Genomic DNA, 8,468 nt, shown 5'->3' with positions numbered 1-8,468 from the left:
GCGAGGTCTCTTGTTAGAGTATTGACCTGGACAGAGGGTTTCAGGTAGGAGAGGTAGTCATTGTGGACCTGAAATATCACCTCATCCTGCCTGATGTCACAAGTCACTTCTTCCTCCCCGTAAGGGCAGGAAGTGTACACTAGGACATTTCCCCCTTGCCTGGTGAAGATCCTGTCTGGTGGTAGGTAATTGTCACTGTCATTGTCAAAGCAGGCATTGGGGATTGGCCCTATCAATTTGTTTCCTAGAGCCATGGAAAAATGTCAGTCATCAACCGCCTTTCCAATAATGGTGCCTGCGCCCAGAGTGATACTCCTAGGGTCGCTGTTATCCATCAATATTCGAATGGTGTTGTGTTCTACATTGACTAATGGTGTTGGGTTTAACCCCAACCCCTGCTGTTGGAGATGGGAATTGAGGTGTGCACATGTGTCAGGATTTAGCAGTTTCTGTCCTCTTTTAATTTTTAATTCAAATGGGAATTGTCAGGTCCGTCCTGGGATTCTGACTTCCTCTCCAATTTGAACTTCAACCACTTACGGCAGCAATTGGGCTGACCAAAATGCTTTCCCAGAATCATCAAAGCCCATGGGATTGCCCCCTAGTCGGGACCAGGCCTTGTAATTTATCAGGTCCAAATTAATTGGAAACCGATCGAGAATGTCACTGCCTAAACAGAATGCAGCAGGGACATCTCGCATGGCCCAACAATTATGTTCGGTGCTTTTGTCACCTATAAACATTTTGAGCATACACCTGCTAGGCAGGAGATGTTTGGAATTGGGGGTTTCCAGGCCCATTTCCCACTTGTCAATCAATTTAAATGAGGGAATGGCTGGGTCTTTTGGGAGTTTTCTGAAATGGCTTTGCTGATGAAGCTCTTTCCGTTGTTTACGCACACTCTGGCGAGAAGAGACTCCTTCCCCTCATTTAACTGAATAGGGAGGAACAGCTGTTCTCTAATTTTCTGAATGTCAGCTAAACTTTGAGCTGGTTTCTCATCACTTTTAACTATAGAATTGGGATTTTCAGATTATGAATCAGTATAAAATTTCAAAGTATTTCCTTCCAGTGTGGAATGCCACTTAAAACTGGAAGGAAGGTTGATTTTCAGGAAAGGAGAGGAGTTTCCATCACCAGTTTGTTGTCCTACAGCAATTACTGTCAAGTCAGGTATTTGATTATTCTGGAAATTAAACTCAACATGATCAGATTTTTGTTCAACCACGTGGCATGTGCCATTTAAACTAACATGGTTGACACTGTTTTAATTTTATTGGCCTGTTAGTCTGAGTCCAGAGGTCCTTGTTCACACAGTCTATTGGGGGGACAACCTGTGCAGGATGTCATTCCCTAGTAGACAGGGTGTTCCCTCTGGAGTTACGACTATGACCGGGTGTTTCACCTTATGTCGCCCAATTTTGCTCTCCAAATCCGCAGTCCGCTCGACAGAAATTTCATTCCCGTCAAAGTTTTGGAGTTGTCCAGGAAGAGGGGTGAGAGGGATCTGGTGTCTCTTCCTGCTTCCTGAATTTAAGCGTTCAAAGGCCCTTTTTTACAGAAGAGAGGCTTGGGATCCAGTGTCCACCAGTGCTGAAATTGTACATTGCCCTTGCACTTGAACGGGGGGGGGAATACATTCTCCCCTCCTTCTCCTCAAGTGGGCAAAGGTAATAAGCATTTCGGGCAAGCTGGGTGGTCAGTTTCTTTATTTTGGACATAGTGGCATTTTGGAAATTTGTTTTGTGTCAGGTCTGGGAATCTGTAATAAAAATGTGACATCCTGAAATAGATAGGGATTTTGAAATCCCCTGTTTCCCTAATTCTGTGCTGCCCCCTTTTATCTGGAGGGAGTCACTAGGAGCAGTTTGTGGGGAGGATCCTTCCTTTACTATTTTATTCTCAGAATGGCAATTCTGGGGTTCAGGGACGGGTGACTCTGAATCAGTCCCCACACCCACCCAGTCTTCATTTGGATCTCTCGGGACCCATTTTTCTTTGGGAGGAATTCCCCTGTCCCTGAAGGAGAAGATTGTTTTCCCATAATCCTCTAAGGATTCTTCCCCTTCAAATTGGAGGACACTAAGTTCCTCCCCAAAATGGGCCTTTTTAAGGTCTTTGTTTCTCCTACCCTCCCTCTGTTCCCTGGATTACAGATTTTTGGGGGCAAGAGATTTTAGTTCTGGTTCCGGGGTGTCCAGGGGCTTTTCACGGGCGAGGAAGGAAGCCTCCTCTAGGGCTTTACACCCTCCCTCCATGCCTCCTCCTCGGGAACCAGTGAATTGTCGGGGTTCTCTCCCCGTCATTGTTCTGGGCTGCAAGACCCTGGGGTTGGGGGTTCTGAGCCGCAATGTTCATCTGAGGGTTCTTCTGAGCCCTCAACATGCAACCCAGATCCTGGGTGAGGTTCTGGACCTGGCACTCTGTTAGGGAGAATTCTCTTTTATGGCTAATTTCCCTCACCTAGTGAGTCCCTCAGCAGCTTTGCTGGATTTCCGGGGTTTATTTTTTCCACCTGGTAAGAGTGTGAGCCTTTTTCCCACTCTTCCATGTGTTTTGCCATGTGTATTTCTACTTTTTGTGTGATCTTGGGCTCTGGAGCCACACCACTCCATGAGCCCCACTTTTTTGTGTGTTACACAGCACCTTCAGTGCAGTGACACAGAGTTGTCTTTGAGACTTCCCACTGACTCCATTTTTCTGGGGCTGACTACTGTGCCCCAGAAACATGTAAAGTTGCCATTAACTTTATATAGTCACTTTAAACTACAAACCCAGTACACCCCATCTTACATGGAGTATTGGAAAGGGTTAATTCCTACCCCTTTTTGTCTGTGCCTCTTGGAGCCTTGTTTCGCTCCTCTAACATTAAGACTTGGCTGGTGGCAGTGGTACCTACCCTTACTTTTCTACCGCGATTATAGTTGTAGTAATCTCGTCTATCCTGAAAAAGTATAATATGTATTTCCTTTGGCTCCCCGCCTGCGCGTGAGTTGGAATGTGTTAGAATGCTGAGAGTGGGTCAGAACGTTCGAAGGGAGACCGTTAGAAGGAGATGATTAGTTCATGAGTGGAGACGCAGTGCGGGGCGCCGGTATATATATATGTAATAGTAAATAAACTAAGTTACTTACCTCTACGAGTCTCCCTCGCTTATTTCAAATGGCGACGAGGATGCCGGCGCCCTGAGAACCCGCGAAGAGAGTGGAGCCAAGAGCAGTTGCTCCGAGCCGATACGCAGCGTTGCGTGGGTTCGTGCTGATCGTGGCCCAGTGAGGAAGTGGCGAAAGGGAGAGCAGAAGCTCTGAGCCAGTGCGTGTTCCCGTATTAGCTTGTGCAGGTGTTCTGGTCTGCGGATGAATTGCAGGGGAGAGCAGATGCTCCGAACCGGCGCGTAATATCGCGTTAGTTCGTGCAGGTGTTTCATCATTTGTTTATTATGGCTCCGGGAAGTGCATTCAGAGCACGGTTGATGCTGTAATACTGGAGGTTAGAGAAAAGGACCCTCCAGGAAGTCTACAAGTCATGTGACACGCCTGACCTGGCCCAGACGAAATGAAGAGGAGACAGTAATCCCTTCATTTTCGTCACAGTACTTTCAAATGGAATTTGAAAAAAAAAATTGTGGCAACAATAAAGCCATACTCTGCAATTGTCACTAATCTACAGAGCTATGCAAGGTATCAATATTCAACCGCCAGCAAGTTTTCTTCCGGCGCCAGGCCAACCTGTAGTTTTATGGTCAGAATGGAAAGAATTCTGGTTAAACTACATCCAAGCAGTTGAACATAAAGATCTCACGCCTAGGAAGAAGAAGTTATTATTACTGCATGCACTCGGATTGGAAGGGCAGAGGAAGTTCAGAGAGCTACCAGAATTGACTGTAGGTGAGGCGGGTGATGCTGATGAGCATGATAGGGCCATAAGGCAATTGGACAAATACTATGCACCAGAAACTAATGTAGCCATAAATAGATACAAATTCTATACGCGGGTACAAAAAGAACATGAAAGCATTGAAGAATATGTTTCGGCATTGAGAGTGTTATCACGAACTTGCCAATTTGGCAATGGTATCACCCTTGATGAGTTAATCAGGGATCAGATCATTATTCACTCTAAGGACAATTTAGTCCAAGACAGACTGTGGATTGTTGGCAATCCATCCCTACCGGAAACCATAGCGATTGCTAAACGGGTAGAACACAGTCAGTTGTGCTCGAAGGAAATGAAGAGCAAGAAAGAGGAGGCTCTGCAAAGCATGCAGAAGCATAGTAGTAAAGAGATACAGGAAAAAGAAACAGAAGAACAAGGCCAGGTTAACGTACTACGGTCAAAGGACAGAGGTGGAGCAAACGTTAAAAACAAAGATAAAGTCGAGGTAAATGCAGGAAGAAATAACAAAATGAAGAACTTTGATCAGAGAGGGAGTTCAAATCGAGGAAAGAATTGGGTAAAGAATGAACCAAAAGTTCCATATGAACATAGATTTCAGAATGCCCAACCGAGAGAAGGAGACAGATGCTATAATTGTGGCAGAGTGGGTCATTATGCCTATGCTAAAAAGTGCCCAGCATTGGGGCAAACATGTGGAAATTGTGGCATCAGAGGTCATTTCGCGGTCACATGTAGAAGGAGGAAGAAAGTATCTGCCATTATGGAAGAAGAGGAAGAATCGGAGGAAGAGAGAGTGTTTTTGATACGTGAGCCACCAACTGGAGAATTTAAATGCCCGAGTTGTGAAGTAATTTTTGATAATTGGAAACTTAAAGTGAAGGTTGACAGTTGCTCACCTTGGACGATTATTACCAAGAAAACATGGAAGAATTTAGTAACACGTGGTCTCAAAAGTAAGATGGAGATGTCAGACATACCAAATCCTGGTGGGTTTGAAGGATCCAAGATCAAGATGATTGGATGGTTTTCGTGTATTGTTCAGTTTAAAGACAGACGGTCTCAAGTGAAGGTGTACGTAGCAGAAAAGGGTGTGAATGTACTGGGTTGGAGAGACCAAGCTGGACTGAGGATCAGGTTGGATCCATGTGAAGAAGAACAAATCCTAGTGGTAAACGGGAGCCAAGCGCAAAGTAATGAGAATGTTAGAGAAGATAAAGTGGAGACATTAAAATTGGGTTTGCTCAAAAACTTTGCGCACAGGATTCGTCTCAAGAAGGGAGCAATACCTGTTAAACACACGAAATCCAGGCCAATTCCATTTGCCATTGCTGATAAGGTTGAGCAAGAACTTGCATCATTGGAGTCTGAAGGAGTAATAGAAAAAATTGAATCATCTGAATGGGTGAGCCCCATTGTGGTTGCATTGAAGAAAAGTGGCAAACTCAGAATTTGCGTATACTTGAGAGACGTCAACAAGAATATCATAACTGACATTTTTCCACTCCCTATCATATCTGAAATGTTGAATCGTATTGGTAATGCTGATGTATTTTCTACATTAGATCTTTCGAGCGCTTACCATCAAATCTCTTTGACAGAGGATTGTAGGGACATTACAGCATTTATAACGCCACATGGGCTGTTTAGGTATAGACGTATGCCGTTTGGATTAGCGTCTGCGGCAGCATTATTTCAAAGAATTATGATGCATGTGTCACGGCTCGGGGAGCCTGGAAGCTCTGGAATAGGTGGAAGCGGCGTACGGGTGTTCCGATCACGCTTCCTCTACCCAGTGCAGCGGTCTAGTCTTTTCTGCAACGTATCCCGACACAGGATATAGCCCGCCCCTTCCTGTGTTCGGGTGCGTTGCAACGCTCCAGTTTTGGCTGCTGCTTGTTTTCTCCGTGCTAGTGTCCCTGCTACCGTATTGTTTGTTACAGTTACCTTCCGGAGCTCGCTCCGATTCTGGTTTCCTCCCTCTCCCCCTTTCCTCGCTCCCGTTCTCCATTCCCTTCCCGTCCTACCACCTTTACTACGTCCTCCTATTGCTTCTTTCCCGTGTTCCTTACCTCCCCTTCCGCCCGCCTTTGTTTACTATTATTGCCTTTTCCGCCTTGTCTACCCTTCCACCTTTCTTACTTACCTTCCTCCACTCGCCCTCTCTTGTTATCGGCTCCTTCTGTGTACAGCCCCCAGGAATACACTACGGGTTTGCCTTGCCTAGCCCGCTTACCTTGTTGCTGACACTTTGGACTTCCGAATTCCTACCGGTCTCAGCGTTTCCTCCTTGGAGACCTGTTTGTCAAATTTTGGAAAGGAGTGTGCCTTCTCCAGCAGTTTACTCAGCCCTGCAAGTGTCAAGTGCTTCCTACTACCGACGCATCTTCTACAGACCTCTGGGGTTTTTTCAGCCTCTGGCTTTTTCCCCTCACTCCGCGGCCGCGGAGGGTCACCACCGATCACCCTTGGGGTGTCACGGTGGCGGCCTCCTTCGGCCGTTCTCATCTACAAAAAAAAAAGGGAAGGCCAAGCCTAAGGAGAACCGGACCCTGAATCTACGCCGGGGAATACGAGGTGAGGAGGAAAGGGAAGTAAGGGAGGCCGAGATCCTACAGGATCAAGAGGAGATTCACGATACCCTTGACAGTTTGCAACGCCACGATACCGCCATGGCCTCTCCTCAACAGATCCAAGAACTGATAGCAGCAGTTCAAAACCTCAACCTAGAGGTGCAAAATCTAAAAGGGGCCAATGCTACTCTACAACAACGGATCGCAGAACGGGATCTTCCGTCCACCGACCTGCCTCCCTTACCTCTTGTGTCGGGAAAGTTTGATGGAACCCCCAAGAAACTCCAGGAATTTTTGGATGCATGTCATCTGCATTTTACATTCCGTACACATACTTTCGCCTCTGGCCATGCTAAGGTGGGGTTCATGATTACCCATATGTGCAGTAACGCCTTGGCCTGGGCCACTCCTCTAGTGAACAGATCTGATCCCGTCCTCCTAGATTACGAGGCCTTCAAGACTTTGATGAAACAGACGTTTCTACGTACCGAGAGTACCTACTTGGCATCCGAAGATCTGCTAGACATCAGACAAGGAAACAATGATGTTATGTCATATATCACCTCCTTTAGGCAAATCGCTGCAGAAGCAGGATGGCAAGAACAAGCACAGTATGCCATCTTTAGAAGGGGACTGCGTGAGGAGTTGAAGGATGAACTAGCCAGGATAGAACGTCCCCTTACCTTTGCTGACCTGATCTCGGCTACTCTCCGGATAGATTTCCGACTGGCAGAACGTCGAGCAGAACGCCGCAAGACTAAGAGCAGTACATCAATACCCCCTGGCCCTTCTCTTTCCTTCCCCCCTACCGCCACTCGTCTCACAAGAGAAGAGCCTATGCAGATCGGAAGCACACGTTCCCCTCTCACCGCAGAGGAACGTAGAAGAAGACGAGAAGGGAACCTGTGCATGTATTGCGGATCGCCGCTTCACCTACTCAGAGATTGCCCCGACGTTCCACCCAGGCGTTCGGGAAACGAACACCCTCGGTAAAGCTGGGGACGCACTACCGAGGGAGCGAAGCTAGTCCCTTTGTCACCCTTTCTGTTACTTCTCCAGAGTGCACCGAAGACCACCGTCTTATGGTTATGGCGGTCACCTTGATCATCAACAAGACTACCATTCAGACACAAGCCCTGTTGGACTGCGGAGCCGCAGGCAACTTCATGGACATTCTCTGGGCCGAAAGGCAAGGCATTTCCCGTATTGCCAAGGCCGAAGATCAAAAGGTAGAAGGTGTTGACGGAAGGCCTTTGAGCTCTGGTCTCATTACGCACACTACCGAAGCCCTTGTCTTACACATCATGCAACACTCTGAACGTTTGTCTTTCGACTTGATCAGGGCTGCGCACTTCCCATTAATCCTCGGGATTGGGTGGTTAAGAAGACACAATCCTACCATTCTCTGGTCCGAGAACGTTCTGAGTTTCCAATCCTCCTTTTGCAAGACCAATTGTCTACCCCAAACAGAATTCTCTACAGTACACACCTTTTGTGGTGAAGATCCCAAAACAATCCATTGTTTGCCTGCTTATCTCGCTGAGTACACCGATGTAGTTACCGAGAAGATCCCCCTGGATCTTCCTCCGCATAGGCCAGAAGACTGTGCCATTGACCTTCATCCAGGGTCCTTGGTTCCGTTCGGTCGCCTGTACCCGCTAACCCTCCAGGAAAGACATCATTTGAAGGAATACCTGGACAAGAACTTAGCCAACGAACTCATTAGACCTTCTAAATCCCCTGCCGGTGCATCATTGTTTTTCATCCCCAAGAAGGACACCAAAGAACTACGTCCTTGTATTGACTACAGGGGTCTTAACAAGGTCACCATCAAAGATCGCTATCCTATGCCCCTCATTTCCGAGATCATTCAGGCCGTACATTCTGCCACCGTCTTTACTAAACTGGACCTGCGCAATGCGTATCACTTGCTCAGGGTACAAACAGGAGACGAGTGGAAAACGGCTTTTCGGACACCTTTTGGGTTGTACGAGTACCAGG

The sequence above is a fragment of the Ambystoma mexicanum genome, chromosome 2q, assembly GCF_040938575.1.
Source record: "Ambystoma mexicanum isolate Mex_15411 chromosome 2q, UKY_AmexF1_1, whole genome shotgun sequence".
Classification (NCBI taxonomy): domain Eukaryota; kingdom Metazoa; phylum Chordata; class Amphibia; order Caudata; family Ambystomatidae; genus Ambystoma; species Ambystoma mexicanum.
The sequence above is the reverse complement of the archived record's forward strand: the minus strand, read 5'-3'. Positions refer to the sequence as shown.